Below are 19,791 nucleotides of genomic sequence, written 5' to 3' on the forward strand. Positions count from 1 at the left end.
AGTTTGGCATGGTGAAAACATGCGGCTTCCGAAGCTCCAAAACAGACGCCAGCTTCATCTGGGGCATTTCTGGCAGATTTCGTCTTTCCAGATCCGGACGCCCAGCCGTGAAAACAAGTTCATCTGATGATCTCATTACACTGTAAGACGAAGGAGCCCATGCGGCCCATCCTGTCTCCACCATTCAACCAGGTGATGGCTGACCTGATATAATCCTCAAACCCACATTCCCGCCTCATCCCCATAATCCTTGATTCCCTTACTGATTATCAGCCTCTATATCAGCCTTGAACATATTAACTGACCCAGCCTCCACAGCTCTTTTCGGTTAAATAAAAACATATTTCCACAGATACACTATACTCTGAGGGAAACAAATACTCATCGTTTCTGGTTTAAAAGGGCGGTTTAAAATAGATCATTCCCTCTGGTCCTAGACTCTCCCACATGGAGAAACAACCTCCCAGCATCCACCCTGTCAACCCCCTGAAAATCTATTCAATCAGTGAATTTGAATGATGGGATTTGTTCCGCGTCCCAAAGATTAATTCGGGCGTCTGGATTCCCAATCCAGTGACATGATCTTTCATCCATCTGAACGAAAAGCAGTTGATTCAGCTCATTATTAAACATATTGGGCCAGTGGGCCAATGAATGGCAGATGGAGTTTAATTTGGATAAATGTAGCGTGATCCATTTTGGTCGATCCAATCAGGGCAGGACCAACTCAGTTAATGGCAGGGAGTTGGGTAGAGTTACAGAACAAAAAGATCAAGGCGTACAGGTCCATAGCTTCTTGAAGATGGAGTCGTAGTTGAACAGAATGGTGAAGAAGGCATTTAGCATGCTAGGTTTTATTGGTCAGAATTTTGAATACAGGAGTTGGGACGTCTTGTGGAAGTTGTACAAGACATTGGTTGGACAACACATGGAGGACTGTGTTCAGTTATGGTCACCTATTATAGGAAGGATATTGTTAAACTAGAAAGAGTGCAGAATAAATATACGAGGATGCTACCAGGACTTGGTAGTCTGAGTTATAAGGAGAGGCAGGATAGGCTGGGACTTTTCCCCCGGGAGCGAAGGAGGTCTATAAAATAATGAGGGGCATAGATCAGGGAGATAGTCGACATATTTCCCAAAGGTAGAGAAGACTAGACCTAGAGGTAATATGTATAAGGTGAGAGGGGAGAGATACAAATTAGACCAGACAGGACATTTCTTCACGCTGAGGGTGGTGAACATCTAGAACGGGCTGCCAGAGGCAGTGTCAGGGGCGTGTGCAATTTAATCTTTTAAAAAGCAGTGAGACAGTTACATGGGCAGGGTGGGTAGAGAGGGATATGGGCCAAATACGGGCAAGTGGGACTAGCTTAGTGATAGAAACTTGGCAGCATGGTCAAGCTGGGCCGAAGGGCCTGTTTTCATGCTGTAAACATCTGTGACTCTGTGACTCCATTTGTCGTCCTGAGGACATTAGAATTGCCTCCACAGAATTGGATAGAACCGATTGATACATAATATTTTATTCTACACTTTATCCAAATCAATCAGATATTGTGGATTCATTCGGGGCTAAACAAAATACAAAGATGACAGAGAATGGAATGAACAAAGTTACAAGAAATGACATTCCAAAAACCCCTGCAATGTTTGGATGGAAATGTGGAACTTTGAGCTGAGGGGGGGAAATTCGCCTGTCAGAAAGTTCCACCGGATTTCTGTATAAAACGACCACGGCAGGACTCGAACCTGCAATCTTCTGATATCATTACTAAGATTCATCGAAATCAGACGCCTTATCCATTAGGCGACCTGACTACCGGCTGCAATATGCGAACCAATGTTTATCCCATGTGAATAAATAGTGCGATTATATGTGTTTCATTTCTCTTGTTTGGTGATCCGCTATTTCCCAGATCCCAGAAAATACAAGGGAAAGCTTCAGCTGCCGGGAATGGTCATTTTCAAAGTGGAAAAAGCCCTTCACTGTGTGAGCTGTGAAGATTCATGGAGGCTCGGGGACTCTCAGGCCGGGCAGGGATCTTTAACCGGCTCCATTCACAGGAAAAGTGACTTCAGTTTCCACAATAACAATGACAAAGAATGATCGGACTTGAAACGTTAGCTCTTTTCTCTCCCTACAGATGCTGACAGACTTGCTGAGATTTTCCAGCATTTTCCCTTTCGTTTCAGATCCCAGCACCCGCAGTAAATTGTTTTTCTCCACAATAACATCCGCTCTCTCTGAAGCCCCAAACTGAAATTCAGACTCACCGTTAAGGTGAAGACTGCGGACTGCGGTTCCCGCTCCTGCTGTTTAATACACATCACTATAACTGTGTACAGTGAGCAGAAAGAAATTGCTGTTGTTTGTAAACATTTCTTACTGAACTCACCGCTATTCTGCTTTGACAGGACGGGTTTGACTGTCGTGATATCTGATCCGATATTGAACAGTGCAAAAATATAAAGCGGTAAATCAGAAATATCCGGAAAAGATTATTTGCATTGTGCTTTTGAACGGAGTCATTTCATAAACATTCCCACACAGAGATAAATTCCTGGAACCAGCTGCAGAAACTCTCCGGGAGCCTGACGTGATTTGTACGTCACCTTCTGATGTGGAGCCAGACGCGCTCCCTTTGCGCCAGAAGCCCAATTGCCAATAACTGAACCTTTCTCCTCAGAGATTTATTTTTATTTACACTTTGACAGTACACTGTCAGTCAGCGCCTGTGCGAACAATACCCAAAGAAGTCAGATTGAGGGATATTAAAGGGCCATGAAGTAAAGCAGCTGTACCACGTGGTTAAGGTGATGCACAATAATCCATTGTGCTCTGTACACTGGCTTCAAATCCCATCCTCGTCTGTGACGTGCCTGTTGTGTCTCTGTTTGGTCCACCTCATGAGGGTGAAGTGAAAATGCGGCGATTTTTAGCTTTTGTTTGCGGGTTGGGGGTGAATAGTCAAACACTGTCCAGATTGAAACTTCTACAAGGCCAAATTCAAGAGTGTGCTGCCAAAATCCCACCAGCACATCTCCTGCCCCACAGGAGGGGGGGGGGGGGGGGGCAACAGTCGTGGCCACTGCTATTCACAAATCAAGAGAACCTACCCTTCCATCCCGCGAGCCCACTTTGGAAAATCAGACCATAAGACGGTGCTCCTTCTCCCGGCATACAAGCAGAAACTCAAGCGGGAGAATCCGGCTAAGAAGTTCGTGCAGTACTGGTCAGAGGAAACAGAAGATTTCCGACGTGACTGCTTGGAGACAGTGGACTGGCCCATATTTAAGAACTCAGCGAGTAACTGAAATAAGTATGCCACCACACTCACAGACTTCATCAGCAAATGTGTTAACGACTGCGTGCCAAAGAAAGCAGTACGTACGTTCGCCAACCAGAAACCATGGCTGAATCAGGAGATTGACTCCCTACAGAAGGTCAGGTCTGAGGCGATCAAGTCAGGCGGACCTGACCTATACAATAAATCCCGGTACGACCTTGGTAAAGCCATCCGGGATGCCAAGAGAGAATATCAGACCAAGCTAGAGATACAGCCTAGCGTGACAGACTCTCGTCGTTTGTGGCAAGGCTTAAACAACATAACGGGCTACAAAGCGACGCCGAGCAGTATCTCCCACAGCAGCTCTCCCCTCTCCGATCAACTCAATGCGTTCTGTGCTTGGTTCAAGCAGAAACCATTGATCAGCTGTTGAGTGCCCCAACAGCCCAAAACACACCGATACCGATACTGAATTCATCCCAATTTCCCCAAACAGTAATTGTGATTGATAGATACAGAAAGATTTCCACACTGACATTCAGTACCAATGTTTGACTGAATTCCACCCTCACATGCAGTACCAGTCATTGACTCATAATGAATAAATCTATGAGGAGAAAGCTTCAGTGACCAACACTTGAGCAACGGTAGCGCGTCTGACTCCAGATCAGAAGGTTCTTGAAACGAAAGAGAAAATGATGGAAAATCTCAGCAGGTCTGGCAGTATCTGTGGGGAGAGAAAAAAGCTCACGTTTCGAGTCCAATGACTCTTTGTCACATCAGAAAGTTGCTTGTTCAAATGACGTCAGGCTCACTGAGTTTTTCGACAGCTGATTCCGCGATTTTACATCTGGACAGAGTTCATTGTGTGGAAATGAAATGACTCGAAGCATAATGAAAATAATCTTTTCAGGATATTTCAGATTTATCAACTCGGTTTATATCTTTGCACAGTTTTATATCGATTCAAATATCAGGAGACTTAAACCCGTCCTGTTCAAGCGGAATGACAGAGAGTTCAGTAAGAAATGTTTAAATATAACAGCAATTTATTTCTGCTCACTGTACACAGTTATAGTGATCTGTATTAAACAGCGGTAGCGGGAAACACAGTCCGCAGTCTTCACCTTCACTGTGAGTCTGAATTTCAGTTTGGCGGATTCTATTGTGTCAACTGAAGTCACCTTTCCTGTGAATGGAGCCGGTTAAAGAGCCCAGGCCGACCTGAGACTCCCGTGGCCCGCAGTCAGTGCGAGCCTGGAGACAAGGCTCAGAGCCCAGAGAACGAGAAAGACATTAGAGAGAGGGAATGGGGTAGGAAGAGACAGGGGGGGGGGGAAGGGAGGGAAATACGAAGGATGGCACAATGTGTGAGAGTGAGGGAGGAACAGAGGGAGGGAGCTGGAGGAAGAGAGGCAGCCGGAGGAAGGACTCCGTGTAAATCTCCTCTTCTCTTGTCACTAGTCTGGTTGGATTGTTCACATCCGTCCGAGAGGGCAAACTGGGGTCTCGATTTCTATTGTGGTTTATTGCTGGATATTGTTAAATATCCTCCTTGCCCCTCTATGGGGTATTACTGGATATTGTGATTCAAACTTGACCAAATGACGTCCCCGTGATAATAAACCATAACCCATTCCAGTCAGTGGAGATGTGATATTGGCAGGAATAATACTCACACACCACAGCAGATATTGTCTGTTTAATCATGGCATCATCAGTGGCCTCATGGTTAAGGTGTGAGTGATGTTAATCATGATGTGATCAAATGTGTGTCTGTTTCAGTCTTTCCGCGGGGAGTTTTCATGTTGAGGAGAAACATGTTGGATATGGTCTGGGAATGTTTAACACCGGTTCATTCCCAACATTCCTGTCAAGGTGGAATGGGCTTTTCCTTCCAATCGTTTCAGGACACTTGCTTAATATTGATTAATTATCATTTATTATGAATTGTTTCAGATGTTTAGTGAAAATCATTTAAATATGCAAATTATCACATGCGATAAAATTTTACTTTCATTTCCCAAACAGCGAAATTGGGTGAAAACCATCAATGAGAGGCAAAGGGAGCCCCGATCATTTGTCTGGTCAGTGGTTTGTTTATGGAGCTGATCCGCTGTGAGCGAGGTTCGAACCTGCGTGGGATATAATAATGCGGATCTGGATAATTTGGATAGTCAGAGCTTTTTCCCAGGTTAGAGGGGTCATGGATAGTCAGAGGCTTTTTCCCAGCGTAGAGGGGTCAATTGCTAGGGGTTTAAGGTGCCGGGGGCAATGTTTAGAGCATATGTCAGCACGGCAGATCACGGTAGCATTGTGGATAGCGCAATTGCTTCACAGCTCCAGGGTCCCAGGTTCGATTCTGGCTTGTGTCACTGGCTGTGCGGAGTCTGCACATCCTCCCAGTGTGTGCGTGGGTTTCCACCGGTGGCTCCGGTTTCCTCCCTGAGTCCAAAGATGTGCGGGTTAGGTGGAGTGGCCATGATAAATTGCCCTTAGTGTCCAATATTGCCCTTAGTGATGGGTGGGGTTACTGAGTTATGGGGATAGGGTGGAGGTGTTGACCTTGGGTAGCGTGCTCTTTCCAAGAGCCGGTGCAGGCTTGATGGGCCGAATGGCCTACTTCTGCACTGTACGATGTCCGAATGGCCTCCTTCTGCAATGTCTATTTAGGAGGCAATTTTTTTTACACAGAGGGTGGTAAGTGCCTGGAACTCGCTGCCGGAGGTGGTGGAAGCAGGGACAATAGTGACATTTAAGGGGCATCTTGACAAATACATGAATAGGATGGGAATAGAGGGATATGGACCCAGGAAGTGTAGAAGATTTTAGTTTAGACGAGCAGCATGGTCGGCACAGGCTTGGAGGGCCGTAGGGTTTGTTCGTGTGCTGTATTTTTCTTTGTTCTTTGCCGTTTGTGTCCCCACATCTGGATAGGAATGGAGCTGCTGCTGCCCGGGGAGCTGAACAAGCAGGAGGCAGAGATATTGACCAACTGCACCCGCTCCAAATAGATTCCCCAAATTACTGAGCAAAACAAAACCAAGCACAAAACATAATTTAAGAAACTATGACAGTGTCTCTGAAAACAATAGACCAACACCTCTTAAAGAATGGATTTGCTGCAGCGAATTCCCTCAGAACTTTTTTATTTTTCTGGATTTAACATAAACAAAGAACACTGTCACAATGCCAGCCGTAATTCCTTACCTGTTCTCAGACAGGCGCTGAATGCTCAGAAGTTTGCTTCACTTTTCTAGATCCGGCTCAATAAACTCAATACGAGACCCATGATCTGCTTTTCTCCTGTTCTCAGACACATCCACTTTCTACAAGTGCGCACTAACTGGTTTTCAGAGGAAGAGTCAGACTGCAGTCACCTCGTTCTCTCGATCCCTTTATCTCAGAGCCTCCTCACAACCAGGAATGCAACTTATTATTTATTATTAACGTTGTAATTTATTGATTGTTCCTTTTAGTTTGATATTTTTATTCACCTTCATATTTCGTTTAGTTTCCAATAACTCGATAAATTCAAACCGTTTACTGACAACCTTCCTGGATTCTGATTAATTCGCGCGTCAGTGGGGAGTTGAACACAGTCACTGCGAGCAGGGCTCGAACCTGCGCGGGGAAACCCCATTACAAATCCAACGCCTTAACCAAGGGGAAAGAGTGCTACTGGCAGTCCCCAGAGAGAACAAAAGGTGTGAGAGACCAAACAGCAGTGACACTAACATCAGATTGTGATCTGTGACACATGGAGATATGGGAGGAGTGGAAGCAAAGAGGGGAAGGGGTAAGGAAAGGTGGATAAGATTGGGGGAGGGGGTAAATATAAAATTAGAAAGATAAAAAAGAAGGAAATGGTAAGAGACAGTTGAAATGAAATGGGATAAAACAAATGGGTCGAGATAGGTTAGAATGGGTTGTTCAATTCGATGTTGAGACCGGAAGGCTGCAGCGTGCCTACCCCGAAGATGAACTTCCTGGAGTGATTTCAGGCTGGTTTTTAAATGTTTTCTCAATCTGGCTCGTTGGTCTAGGGGTATGATTCTCGCTTTGGGTCTTCTGCTGCGAGAAAATGCGAGAGGTCCCGGGTTCAAATCCCGGACGAGCCCAGAAAAGCATTTTTTAACATCTCTGCGATCGATATGGTGCCATTCACTGAACTCGGGGGGCAGTTTGGAGGAAAAGGAGGGAGGGACGTGTTTGAGGCTTAACCGCTCCTTGACACCTGTTCTTCGGCTGCCCACAGTACAGTCGAGGTGACTCAGTTGATCTCTTCCAGAATCCTCCTCTTCCGCCTCAACTGAATGAATTTCCTCCTGTTTGTCCACTGGAGGGTTTCTTCGGCGACCTGTCTGTGAAAGCAGCACCGGAAGCAGCGGGGGAGAGAGATTCCAATCGCCAGGATGCAACACTCCAATTGGATACTTCACGTTGCTCAGATCTTACACTATCCTTTCGATAATCAAAGAATGGTTACAGACCAGGGAGAGTCCATACCGCCCACTGTGTCCATGTCAGTCGCCGAGAGCTGGCGTGTAGTCCCGTGATAAAAACAGAAAATGCTGGAAAGTCTCAACAGGCTGGCAGCAGCTGTGGAGAGGGAAACAGAGAATGGGAAGCAGGGTCATACTGGGTTTGGAACTGGAACTGTTTTTCTCTCTCCACAGATGTTGCCAGACCAGCCGAGTTATCCAACATTTTCTATTGCTCTTTCAGGATTTTATGAAGAATCTCCATTGCGGCATTGCCCTTGTGGTCGATGCTTCCATTTATAAAGACTGGTTCCGGATGCTTATTGTTCTGTTCGAGTCGAGGCCAACATACCAGAAATGAACCAAATTGACCCAATGATCCCGGAACAAGGAAGTGTAGAAGATTGTAGTTCAGTCGGGCAACATGGTCGGCCCGGGGTTGGAGGGCCGAAGGGCCTGTTCCTGTGCTGTAATTTTCTTTGTTCTTTGTTCTTTTGTCAATTTATTCTCAAATATCTCAATATATTGAGTGAGTGAGAAACACTTTAGCCTTTATAGTTCAAAATGAATCCGAATCTGATTAAATCCACGAATGATAGAGTTTTATTTCCTTTTGTTTTTAATCGGTGAGATGCTACAAACTGTGGACCAGCAGTGACCCAAGTACAAGGGAGCAGTTCCATCCTTTCTTTTCCTCCTACATTGTTCTCTCCGTTTCTCCTTTCTCTCCCAGATGCTAAAGTGGCCGGAATTCCAATTTAATTTCCTTTTCATTCTGGGTTTTATCAATTCCAAAGGGTATTGAAAATTCCAATCGAATGAATTTGTTATTTCCCATTGTTTCTCCCTGTGTTTATTGTGTTGTATTCTCTCTCTGTCTGTTCTGGTGAAGATCAGCAGCACCTCCAGCCTCGCCGGCTTGAAGTTGCTCCTCGCCAATCATAGAAACATAGACAATAGGAGCAGGAGGAGACCATTCGGCCACTTAGATCTTGCTCTGCCATTCATTATGATCATGGCTGATCATCCAACTCAATAGGCTGATCCCGCCTCCCCCCCCCCCCCCATATTGCGCCACCTGCTCTCTTTAACTGTTTCGTGTAAATATACAATGTTTTTGCCTCAACCACTTCCTGTGGGAGCAAATTCCAGAGGCTGACCACTGTCTGGGTGAAGAAATTGATACACTTCTCCGCCCAACACGGTCTGCCCCACATCCTCACACCGTACAGTTTGTAGCATCTCACCGATTAAAAACAAAAGGAAATAAAACTGTGCGATTAGTTTCGTAACAGAAACTGGGCGGAATTGGCACACTGAAGGGCCTGTTCTCTGCTGCAAACATCTATAACTCCATTTATCTTCCTGACCATATTAGAAATTCCTCCACAGAATTGTACTGAACAGTTTGATACCTACCGGATTTATGTATAAAACGACCGCGGCAGGACTCGAACCTGCAATCTTCTGATATCATCACTAGACTCACCGAAGTCAGACGCCTTATCCATTAGGCCACGCGGCCCCTGCATAAGAATTGCCAGCTGACGGTTATCACAGATCTCAGAAAATACAAGGGAAAGCTCCAGCTGCCGGGAATGGTCATTTCCAAAGTGGAAAAACCCCTTTTAGGTGTGAGCCGTGAAGATTCACGGAGGCTCCGGGACTCTGAGGCCAGCCAGGGCTCGTTAACCGGCTCCATTCACAGGAAAAGTGACTTCAGTTTCCACAATAACATCCGCTCTCTCTGAAACCCCCAAACTGAAATTCAGACTCACCGTTAAGGTGAAGACTGCGGACTGCGGTTCCCGCTCCTGCTGCTTAATGCAGATCACTATAACTGTGTACAGTGAGCAGAAAGAAATTGCTGATGTTTGTCAACAGTTCTTACTGAACTCACTGTCATTCCGCTTGAACAGGACGAGTTTGAAACTCCTGATATTTGATAAAACTGCTGAAAAATATAAACTGAGCGGAAAATATTATTTGCATCGTGCTTTTCAAGGGAGTCATTTAGGGAACATTCCCACACAGAGAGAAATTCCTGGAACCAACTGCTGAAAAGCTCAGTGAGCCTCACGTAATTTGAACACAATCTTCTGATCTGGAGTCAGGCGCGCTGCCGTTGCGTCCAAGCGCTGATCACGGAAACTCATAGATTGCTTTTATTTACACTTTGGCAGTATTCTGTAAATCAGCACCTTTGCGAACAATACCCAAAGTTAGATTGAGGGATACTAAAGGGCCATGAAGTAAAGGAGCTGTACCACGTGGTTAAGGTGATGCACAATAATCCATTGTGTTCGGTGCACGTGGCTTCAAATCCCATCCTCGTCTGTAACGTTGTTGTGTCTCTGTTTGGTCCACTCATGAGGGTGAAGTGATAATGCTGTAATTTTTAGCTCTTGTTTGAGGGCTTGGGGGGTTGAGGGCTAAAAAATGATAAGAAAGTTACTTATTTCTGTCCCGCCCTAATTGTGCATAATTTCTGAGTTGGAAACTATTTCTCTTCCTCAGTGTGAAACTATCGAAGTGGCGCTAAACTTTCCAATTACTGCGATGGCCGGGAATTGAACCCCAGTCAACTTCTTGGAAAACAGCTATACTCATCACTATACCACTATCGCTCACTGGAGCAACCTGAGTCCCTTTGGTGCTTTGCATTAGTTTGATAAATTGTTTCGTAACAAATTCTTACTTGGCTGAAGTTATTGTACTCCAATTTAAAATGCTCCTGGATGAAAGTGTCCGTGTCACACGGCTCCCATTCTGCCAGCAAATGGCACCAGACCACAATAAATGTATACATGTAATTTATTTCTGATGTTCTGTGTGTCACTGCACAGGATTCTTACTGTGGCCTGAGACCTTAGCTTCTGTCCTGATGCTGCCGTTTTCACCAGTGCAGAAGGAGGTCATTCGACTCAATTCCACGTAACGTTTCAGATCCATCGACGTAACCGTCAGGATGGCCGAGCGGTCTAAGGCGCTGCGTTCAGGTCGCAGTCTCCTCTGGAGGCGTGGGTTCGAATCTCACTTCTGACATTGATTTTTGGCACCATCCAAACCTGGAACCGCCTCCCCAACAGCACTGTGTGTGTACATACACCATACGGACTTGCAGCAGTTCCAGAATCACCCCTCCGCCCATTCTCTGGGACTGCTAATGTTTGGCCGAATCAGCGACAGCCACAGCCAGAGAGACCTGCAATAACCCTGAGAGCAGGAAAGGCAACTCATTGTCTTTTGGCCCAAAAGCAAAATACTGCAAATCTGAAACAAAGGCAGAAAATGCTGGAAATATTCAGCTGATCCTGCAGCTTCTGTGGAGAGAGAAACAGGTCATTGCAATGAAAGGTCAGGATGTGAAATGGTAACTATTTCTCTTTTCACAAATACTACCAATCGGTAAAGTATTTCCAGCATTCACCTATGATTAGCTGAACATCCTCACGCTCTGTCGCTCAGTCCGTTAAAGTGTGCGCTCCCTAAAGAAAAATATGGAATCAAATCCCACCCGAGCCTTATTCCGTTTGACCGTCTGTGCGATTGTGAATTTCCTCTGTAGCAGGGCAAAATCTGTATTTTACCGGTTTAAATTGTCCTTCACTTTCCTGCAGATAATCTACAGAGATTTTAAAACAAGGACTGATTCAGCTCCCATTATCCAGCTGTTACATCTTTGGGCTAGAAATCAACTGGATTTTCCCCTTTGACTTGAGTCCTGCTCCCAGAGGATCTGTTCAGTATTTTCAATAATGTTTTATTTTGAATCCTCTATGCCCAGGGAATTGTGACGCTGAAATTGCTCACATTTTTCTCCATTGTCTATTCTGCAGGTATTGACTGCACCGTCTAATGGAGACATTCTCACAGGGCTGTGAGAGAGGCTTTCTTTCAGGTTTGAGGCCTCTTTTGGTCAATGAACAGCAACCGGATGCCTGCAGAGAAACTCGGAATATCAAGCCCCTCTTCCCAGGATGGTCTTAATCAGGGACAAGATGTTAGTTGAAGAGAGAATAAATGGTCTGGAGTTTTGGGAAGAGAAGAAGGTGGGGGAGCAATGTGTCAATAGCAGGATAGGAGTTTAGGATATTATCCAGTCTGTGCTGGGGGTTGCGGGAAGGAAGTTGTATTGTCTGCCCACCCAAGCTGAATGTTAGGATTGAGGTGGTGATCAGATTCCGAGAGGAGGGTGAAATCCTATCACTGAGTTTCAAGCTTACAGCGAGGTTGAGTGTCTTGAATCACAGGAAGATATAGACGGGATGGTCGAATGCGAAGAAAAATGGCTGAAGGAATTTAACCCTGAGAAGTGTGAGGTAGTCCACTTGGACGGAGTAATGTGACAAGGAAGTATTCAATGAATGGCTTAACAATGGAAATGCGGAGGAACGAAGGGACCTTGACTTGTTTGTCCATATATTCCTGAAGGCAGAGGGGCAGGTTAATAACGTGGTGAAAAATGTATCTTGGATACTTGACTTTACCAATCGAGGCGTTTTTGTGAGGGCCACGAGGAATCCAGCACGAGTTGAAGGATAGAAAGAAATAACATTTATTTACAATAACATATATATACAAAAGGAGCAGTAACTTCCTTGCTGCTCACTCCTCTCTCGCTGGTTCCAAATTGGCCAACTCTATTAATGCAGGGAATCTGCTAATTATTTCTCTGCCCCCATCATTGGGGAAGCTCATACTCCCTAAGGATTGTGGGATAGCCATTAGTCCCCAGCCAGTGGTAAGCAGGCAGGTTATAACATCCCAGCCCCCCAAAGTCCAAGGAATCCACGAAATACCCTGGGGAAGGAGTGCATCGGATTCGTTTTGCCGCAGGCCAGACACCATTTGCATGAGGCGCTGGATCGGGCGGCATGTAACATGAAGGAGAATGGCGCTTCCATGATGAACGGCATAACGGTTGTGCATCCATGGCCCATGGGTCCGAGGACTACCCCTCTGAGGCGTCCTGTGACTCCATCTTGGAATCGGAGTCTGCTGCCTCCGTCATCTCGGCATCTCTATCTCCACGCAGTCCTGCAACGAACTGCATTGGCTTTGAGTGCGGCGCCAGAGAAAGATTGTGAGGAATACTCTCTACGGTGTCTGGTCTCTGTGGCAGTAGAAGTGAGCTCTGGGGCCGGGGAGTCTTTGAAAGAAATGGACTTCTGGCCCGAACATGGTTTACATGCTTGCGCTGGAGATGGCCTGGGCTTGCACCTGGTAAGAGATAGGGCCCATTCAGCAAAAGATAACTCCAGGGACCCACTGGGAACCACCAGCAAAATTTCGAAAGAACCCTGTGTCACCCAGCGTAAACTGCCCAATCGGCCAATGCCGAGAAAAGCCAGGTCCCTGACTTTCTTGAGTACTGCTTACTTTTACGCCAATCTCCGGGAAAACAATGCGACGGTAGCTGCAAAGTCTCCGTCCCATTAGAACTTTGGCAGGAGCTACTCCAGTCACGCATAGGCAGTGTTCCTGTCTGTAAACAGAAACCGTGCCAGTCTCGTGTCCATAGATCCGGAAGACTGCTTCTATAGGCCCCGTTTGAATGTCTGGACTGTGCACGCTCCGCCAACCCATTGGAAGCCGGTTGGTATGGAGCATATGCCGTTCATTTTAATGAACCTCGCAAACTCCTCACTTCTGAATGGAGTGCCGTTGTCCATGGCCAACACCTTGGGGAGGCCATGCGTACTGAAAGAAAAATGCATCTTCACAATTGTTGTGCAGGACGTTGTGCCTCCCATCTTATGCACCTCTAACCGTTTAGACTGGGTATCGATAAATAGAAGGGACATGGATCCTTGAAAAGGGCCGGCGAAATCCGCATGCAAGCGTGCCCAAGGCAGCCCTGGCCATTCCCAGTGATGTAGGGGCGTGGCTGGTGGTAGCTTCTGATGCTTCTAGCAAATGGAGCAGTTTTGGGCCACCTTCACAATGTCGGTGGCGAGGCCTGGCCACCAGACATAACTCCGGGCCAACATTTTAATTTTCATCACACCCAGATGCCCATTGTGGACGTCCCTTATTATCAGCTCCTGCCCTTATTCCGGGACAATCCCATACATGCCCCACAAGAGGATAACGTCCTCCACTCTGAATTCTGACAGCTTGGAGGAAAATGCCCCCAACTCGCCTGGGAGCTGTCTATGCTGCCCACCGTACAGAACTATGTGCCGAACCTTTGACAGGACTGGCTCCTTCTGGGTCCACTCACAGATCTGTGATGTCCTGACAGGCAAGGAGTCTATTAAATTTAGGGTTGCAACCACATCACCAGTCATGGGGGTCGACATTGGGCCGGTCGATAAAGGCGATCGGCTCAGTGCGTCGACATTCACTATCTGCACTCCTGGTTTATGCTTTAGAGAATACTCGTAGCCAGCGAGCAACAAAGCCCAGTGCTGGATTCCTGCGGAAGCCATGGGCAGTATTGGCTTATCCTCTCGTAATGTCCCAGCAGAGGCTTATGATCAGTCATAATAGTGAAGTGGCGGCCATACACATATTGGTGGAAGCGTTTCACCGCAAAGACCATCGCCAGGTCCTCCTTCTCGATCTGCACGTACTTATTTTCCGCTGCAGTCAATGTGCGGGAGGCAAAAGCTATCCGCCGCTCGGCCTGGTTCTCCATCTTGTGGGACAGGACGGCCCCAATACCAGACGGGGATGCATCACACGTGATGAGCAAAGGCTTTCCAGGATAATAGTGGATTAGTAACCCAGATGACAATTGTTGTTTTACCCACCGGAAAGTAGTTTCTTGTGGCTGACCCCAAACCCAGGAGTAATTCTTCTTCAACAGAAGGTGCAATGGGGCCAGAGTAGTTTCCAGATTGGGGAGGAACTTCCCGTAATAGTTTACGCAGCCGAGAAATGACGAAGATGCGCACACTTTCTCTGCGATGGGGTGCAAACCTTCGCGGTCCACCCGATAACCAAGTAGACTGCTTCCTTCGCCTGAAAGGCGCACTTTGTGTGACGTAAACCGACTCCAGCCTCTGAAAAGCATCCAAGGACAGGCACCACATTTTGCAAATGTTCCTGCTCCAACGTCCCTGCAATCAAAACGTCATCTAAGTAGACAGTAACATACGATAAACCTCTCAAGATACCTTCCACAACGCATTGAAAAATAGCACATGCAGAGGATACCCCAAAGGGCAAACCATGTCTATTCATACTGGCCCTGGTGTGTATTGATAATTACATATGGCCGGGAGGCAAGTTCCAGCTCCAACATGACTCATCTCTAATTTCGTAAACGAGAGTCTGCCTGCAAGCTATGCATAGAGATCCTCTATGCGAGGCATTGGATATCAGTCAAGCAGGGAAGCCGTATTCACTGTAATTTATAGTCGCTGCACAAGCGAACTGTGGCATCTGGCTTCACAACAGGTACAATTGGTACGGCCCGTCAGTGATAATACCCAAGGACTCCAAATGAGTGAGCCTGGATAGAAACACTGCAAGGGGTTATCCTGAGGTCCTCTCAGTGGTATTAACCCGGTAACACTGGACTGTCGTGGACGAGGTTGGGTTTAAATGTTGCCCCACGAAGGTTACAAGTTCATCAAAAGTCTTTGTGTCCGGTGCAGCTGGGCACATAAGTGGTGACCTGATTATGAGGGGCATAGACAGGGAGGATAAGGAGACCCTGTTCCTCTTACTTGAAGGGTCATTCACGAAGGAACACATTTTCATGGTCTGGGGTTGGACGTGTATTGGGATTTGAGGAGAAACCTTTATACCAGAGGTTGTTGAAGGTCTGGAATGCACTGCCTGGGAGGGTGGGAGAGTCTGGGTTGCTCACATCCTTTAAAAAATACCTGGATGTACACTTGGGGCGTCATAACAACCAAGGATATGAGCCAAATGCTGGCTAAAGGGACTTGGTAGACAAGTCTGGAATTTTCAAGCTTTGGTGCAGATCGATGGGCTGAATGGCATCTCCTGCACTGTAATAGTCTGAGATTCCGATTCTGTTAAATATCAGATCTTGGGGGCATCACTGCTGTATTCCCTGGAGTTGGTGGTCTCATTCTTCGAGCAAAACACATCCAGCGAGTTTGGGTTTCTCAATAAGAACAAATTGGAGATGTGGGATGTTAGAAACTGCTCAGCACTAATTCACTTTATTCATTGTTGTGACCTGGGATAAACAAGTGGATTGTAGCTGTCCATTAAACACACAAATAGAATTTGCAAGTTTCTGGCAGTGACTTCACAATGTCCACTCTTACATTACTCAGCATTCTCAGCTGCATCAAATCTGGTCCACATAACATGTCACCATTACGTACAGCCAGTCTTTCTCATACCTCTTCTTTTACAAGAGCTTTATACAAAAGAAAACATTTACAAATTATCGATGGGGAAAATGAGCAATTGTATTGAAGGTAGTTTACAGAAGGGGAAAACGTGTGAGCTTAAAGTAGTTAGATTAGGGAAATGAAAATAGGAATATGTGGAATGAAGGGGAGGGTTGTTCATGATTGCAGACTTCGATGAATTTTTATTATCTGTCTCAGTTTATGAAAATAGCTCCAATGAATCGGATTTGACGAGGGCAGACAAATTCTTTGGAAAACCGCCAAGACCATGGAGTGTGTGCAGTGGAGATTGACTGGAATGGTATCAATGACGAGGAATCCCTTGTGCGGGTGGAATAAAATATTGCAGACATCCCTGTTATAACAGAGAATGTCAAAGGGAGATTCAATAGATATTTACATTCATCCCATGGCATTATTTTCTGATACACATCAAACAATATTTTCCCATTGATGGGTTGTTCAATATTCAATGAACAGATTCAAGATAATCTGCAGGATTTTGCTTTTGTCCCAATTTAATTGATGGGGAAATGTTTCACACTGGTCCATTCCAGACAGTCCCTGACCTGATGTGACAGAAATTTATTTTGCTTCCAGAAACTGCATTTCCAACATTGCTCACCTGGCTGCACATTCAGAACCTTCTGACCAACTTTTCATGGATGGAAAAAGCCTCTGAGACTGTTCAGAAACTCAAAGAGGTGACAAGGTGAGGGAGAGGTTAAGGTGATGGACTGTTAATCCATTGGGATTTTCACACGGGGATTCCAATCACATCCTGTTGCTAGTTTGTGGAGATTTTTAATCAATTGCTTCTTCCTGTTTGGATACATATTGCCTGAAATCCTGTGGTTATCAATATCACATTGGAGTTTCCAGATTTGGCTCAGACTTTAACAAATTGAGATTGGCAAAGTCCTTCACCCAAATGTTACTGGTATGATGATCAAATGGCAGAGCAGATATGAAGAAGCACAGTTTACTCATTTTCCTATCTTCCAATCTTCCTAATCCTGGATTCAACAGGTTGTCAAATTGATTTAAAAAATAAATTTAGAGTACCTAATTATTTTTTTTTCCAATTATGGGGTAATTTAGCGTGGCCAATCTACCTAAACGACACATATTTGTGTTTGTGGGTGTGAAACCCACGCACACACAGGGAGAACGTGCAAACTCCACACGGACAGTGGCCCAGGGCCGGGATTCGAACCCGGGTCCTCAGCGTCATATGCAGCAGTGCTAAACACTGAGCCAAATGTCGCCCCAAAATTCCCTCCCAATCTGTACATGCTGCCTGTTGTTAATTCCTCCACCTTTCCTTCAGGAAAAAATAGAAATCTGGAGGGAGCTGAAATGAGGTGTTATTCTCACTATTGACAATCTCTGTCCTGAACCAGAATTCCACACAACTCAGCTCCCAGTAAATGCTGAGGATAATTATAATATCCTATCCAAGCTGCAATTCCTGGATAAATATCAGCCGGTGCTCGAGGATAACCCCATTGCTTGTGTGTCTTCAGCACAGCCCCATGGGATCACTTACAACAGAATGAGAGGGTGGACGGGGCCTCGGTTTAACATCTCCAACAGTGTAGCACTCCCTCAGTACTGACCTGGATTGTCAGCCTTCCATTTTACACACATTCTGCAGTGGGATTTGAAGACACACTTTGTGTTTCAAAGGCGACAGCGACCAGGTCACCCCCAGTGAAAGTGTTTAAGAAATCGTCGAATCCACAGCTACATGACTGGGACGATTATGAGGTCATCGCCTGGCAGGTTACGTGACAGCTGGAGCCACAAGGCATCACAACCAGATTCAAACCCCAAATCCTGTCAGTCACTTTTCAAATAAAGCTGTCGGCTGCTTAAAGACACAGCAGTTAAACTTCCTGCTTGACCAAGAGGACAGCTAGGGAGATGTATAGAAAACAAAATCCTTCATCAAAATAGTTCAAACACCATTGAGATTGAAATGCTGCGAGGAAAGCCGGGTTGTTATTGAGAACTCTGCTGAGAGAACTATATCAGACAGCAGAGAAATCAGGTGAAGAATCCGATCTGAATAAATCAACACCAGAGAACAAGTCACCGTCAAAACTGCATCAACCCTTGTGAAGATCAATGAGTAAAAGCTGAGAGCTCCGCACATCATCAGTTCATCAAGTAGACACATTGTCTGGATAAAGCATTCTGTTTCCAACAGGGTTTATTGAACTGAGTGGAATAGACACATCATTACAGAACAGGTAAGTAATCACTGCAATTTTATTTGTTGTTAAGACAATGAACTCAAAACAAGATTTAGGGTGATAATAAGTTGATAATTCTAAACAAACTTTACTTTGGGTGCATGAAATGCAACAATTAAATTACAAACAATGACAGGAGTGACCTGTGAGCTCAAACACAGAGAGAGTGAATAGCAGAGTGAAGAGTTTAAAATGTGGATTTGATGAGAGTGCGGATTAGGTGCAGAGGGGGAAGGAGCTGCTGTGTAATTTAAACTGAGGGACAACAGCAAAAGTACAAGAGGCAAGTAGCGAACACTCTAAATAACGAGAACTTTAATTAAATAGACAGCTCAGCTCAGTGAAATGTAGGGACAGCTGACAGCCGTTGTCTACACATCCTGCACTCTGTGGGAACTCCAAAGCAGGATGATGATCAATGTCTGATTCACAATACTTTAGGGAACAAAGCAGAATACAGAAAGTGCAGAGAGAGAAATGAAAAGGGAAATGAGATCAGCAGACAGAGAGCATGAGAAAAGTTACACAACATAATCAAAAACAGGCAGATGTTTACCAACACATAGAGAGAGTCAATGAGAGGGTGGCTGATGTGGAGATGCTGTGGAGATAGAGGACATGGCTGAGGTACTAACTGATTACATTGTATATGTCATCACAAAACAAGTAGATGCTGCTAATGTCACAGTGAAGGAGGAGTTGGTGGAGTATTGGACAGGACGGAAATAGATAAAGAGGAGGCAATGACAAGTTTGGCAGGGCTCACAGTAGAAAATCACACAATCCAGACGGGATACTCCTGGATTACTGAGGGAAAGAAGGGTGGAAATAGCAGAGATTCCAACCACTATCTTTCAATCCTCCTGGGATATGGGAGAGAAGTCCGAGAACTGCAGGTTGCTGATGTGACATCTGTGTTTAAAATGGAGAGGTATAAACCCTGTAACTAGAGCAGTTAGTCTAATGCTGGTGGGGGGGGGGGGGGGGGAACGTTTAGAGAGAATAATATGGAAGAAAATTCATTGTCACTTGGTGGAACATGGATTGATAAATGAAAACCAGGATAGATTGGTGAATGAAAAATTGAAATACTTAATCATAGAATTTACAGTGCAGAAGGAGGCCATTCAGCCCATCAAGTCTGCACCTGCTCTTGGAAAGAGCACCCTACCCAAGGTTCACACCTGCACCCTACCCCTTAACCCAGCAACCCCACCCAACACTAAGGTCAATTTTGGATACTAAGGGCAATTTAGCATGGCCAATCCACCTAACTTGCACATCTTTGGACTGTGGGAGGAAACCGGAGCACCTGGAGCAAACCCAGGCACAAACGGGGAGAATGCGCAGACTCTACAGAGAGTGACCCAAGCCGGGAATCGAACCTGGGACCCTGGAGCTGTGCAGCAATTGTGCT

The 19,791-nt window shown here is 45.6% G+C and overlaps 1 protein-coding gene and 3 non-coding genes across 13 annotated transcripts in view; 2 read left to right on the forward strand and 2 right to left on the reverse strand.

Annotated features, from left to right (window-relative positions):
- LOC119959009 overlaps nt 1-19,791 on the reverse strand; it is a 478,444-nt gene that overhangs the window by 449,725 nt on the left and 8,928 nt on the right. For 2 of the 10 annotated variants that reach the window (XR_005459130.1, XR_005459126.1), the window contains one exon: nt 17,952-18,339. The exons of 6 other annotated variants lie outside the window; for them this stretch is intronic. The gene's annotated coding sequence lies outside the window, so the exon portion shown is untranslated. Of the gene's footprint in view, nt 1-16,314; nt 16,472-17,951; nt 18,340-19,041; nt 19,287-19,791 lie in introns of those variants that run through there. 2 more of the 10 variants (XR_005459129.1, XR_005459128.1) reach the window with 2 other exon arrangements.
- On the forward strand, nt 7,322-7,411 carry trnap-ugg. Its single transcript is given in 2 exon segments — nt 7,322-7,357; nt 7,376-7,411. It is a non-coding gene; the product is annotated as a tRNA-Pro (tRNA).
- Nucleotides 9,211-9,299, reverse strand: trnar-ucg. The gene is given in 2 exon segments: nt 9,211-9,246; nt 9,263-9,299. It is a non-coding gene; the product is annotated as a tRNA-Arg (tRNA).
- trnal-cag lies at nt 10,737-10,819 on the forward strand. Its single transcript has one exon. It is a non-coding gene; the product is annotated as a tRNA-Leu (tRNA).

The sequence above is a fragment of the Scyliorhinus canicula genome, chromosome 31 (genome assembly GCF_902713615.1).
Source record: "Scyliorhinus canicula chromosome 31, sScyCan1.1, whole genome shotgun sequence".
Classification (NCBI taxonomy): Eukaryota; Metazoa; Chordata; class Chondrichthyes; order Carcharhiniformes; family Scyliorhinidae; genus Scyliorhinus; species Scyliorhinus canicula.